Genomic DNA, 1,941 nt, shown 5'->3' with positions numbered 1-1,941 from the left:
ATATCCAGTGAATAAATCGATACACAGTCAAGTTGTAGATCAAGTCCATCTTCCGGGTGAACTAACACTTAGTTTGGTATTGTTTCGTATGCTACTTTTTGTTTATACTTTTTGATAACTTTAGAAAATATGAAATCTTAGCTAACTTTTCGAAACCTTGTGAGTAATATAATTAATCCTGTTCTATAAATAGATTTGTTTCATTTTAATATTCCGGAAGGGTTAGAAGCATTAAAACTTGCATAATGAAAAGTTCAAATTCTTTTTAGTGGGAAAATGTATAGGCCTACTCATTACTATAATTCAATTTTTGTAAAAACCCAAAATAAATATTTCTTTATATCTATTAAAATGGGTGCAATAATTGTGTTGCACATGAGCCATGATCAATGTATAGTATAGTTCCGGGGAGACAAAATAAATACTAAGCAGATGTAAGGTGACTGACCTAATCAATGTCAGGTTAAGTTTATCCATAATGAGATCCAGTGGCGTAGGCAGGGGGGTTTGGGGGGGGGGGTTATAACCCCTCCCATGGACCCCGACCCATATATATATGTATATATATATATATATATATATATATATATATATATATATATATATATATATATAATTAAATAAGTATGGAAACATTTTTGAACCCCTCTAATAACCAATTCCTGGCTACGCCACTGATGAGATCAATATGTAGTTTAGATTCGGTGCGATAAATTCATTACCAAGTATAGTTTTGATGCAACAGAAACAAAGGTGTCTAGATACTTTTTCCTAATATAATGTTTAAAGAAGTGTTTTTATGTTGTTGCCTTGTTGTTATTGTTTGTAGTTGTTTTGTTTGTTTGTTTGTTTTTTGTCGTTTTACATGCACACCGGTAAATTTACATATGAGTATTCGATCAAGTATGCATATACAGATATACACACAAGAACTCATTGCCAAATACACATATACGTTCTTATACACATAGGCCTACACTAAAACACAATGGGAGTGGTGGGGGGGGGGTATCTTAACCAGAGCCGACAGCTAAGGGTAAAATTAGAATTCTGGGCACCGCCCAGCTTTCTATTTGTGGAGTCCACGCCAAAGAACCAAACCTAACAAGTATTTCTCTAAATATTTCCTTAAGAAGAACACGTTCGAATCGTCATCGTTTCTTCCTACTCGAGGGAATACAGAGACGAAAAAGGCGTTCGATAATTCCGACTACCTGACTCAGTACTCGAGTCCCCTCTGGGTGGTAATCGAGTTGTAAGTGCTAGGTATTCGAGTCTATATTTTTTTTTCATCTCGGAGTTGGAATCGATTTTGCAGTGATTAATATTTGAGTGTTGGATCGGTGACGCTCGTCATAGTAGCCGAAATGTTTTCTACACATTGTTATGGATCCTGGTCGTAGTTGGAGGTAGGGGCAGCTACTCCCTCGTGGCTCCACTTTGGCAAGGTATCGATTTTTTTGGAGCTTTCAGACACTTAGTGCTGCAGTGTTACCGCTGGATATATATATATATATATATATATATATATATATATATATATATATATATATATATATATATATATATATATATATATATATGTATATATATATACGACTAAACATTGTGTGTATATATGTAAGGGTGATTACTTATGTATAAATATATTCGTATATAGATATGTATATATATATATATATACACACACACACACATATACATATATATATATATATATATATATATATATATATATATATATACATATATATATATAGGCCTATGCATATACTATACAAATATACAATACATATATATATATATGTATGTTTGGTTTATATATATATATATATATATATATATATATATATATATATATATATATATATATATATATATATATATATATATATATATATATACATTTTCATATACAAATAAACATATATATATATGTAT

The sequence above is a fragment of the Physella acuta genome, unplaced genomic scaffold (genome assembly GCF_028476545.2).
Source record: "Physella acuta isolate Inbredline_101_S28 unplaced genomic scaffold, ASM2847654v3 ptg001810l, whole genome shotgun sequence".
Classification (NCBI taxonomy): domain Eukaryota; kingdom Metazoa; phylum Mollusca; class Gastropoda; family Physidae; genus Physella; species Physella acuta.
The sequence above is the reverse complement of the archived record's forward strand: the minus strand, read 5'-3'. Positions refer to the sequence as shown.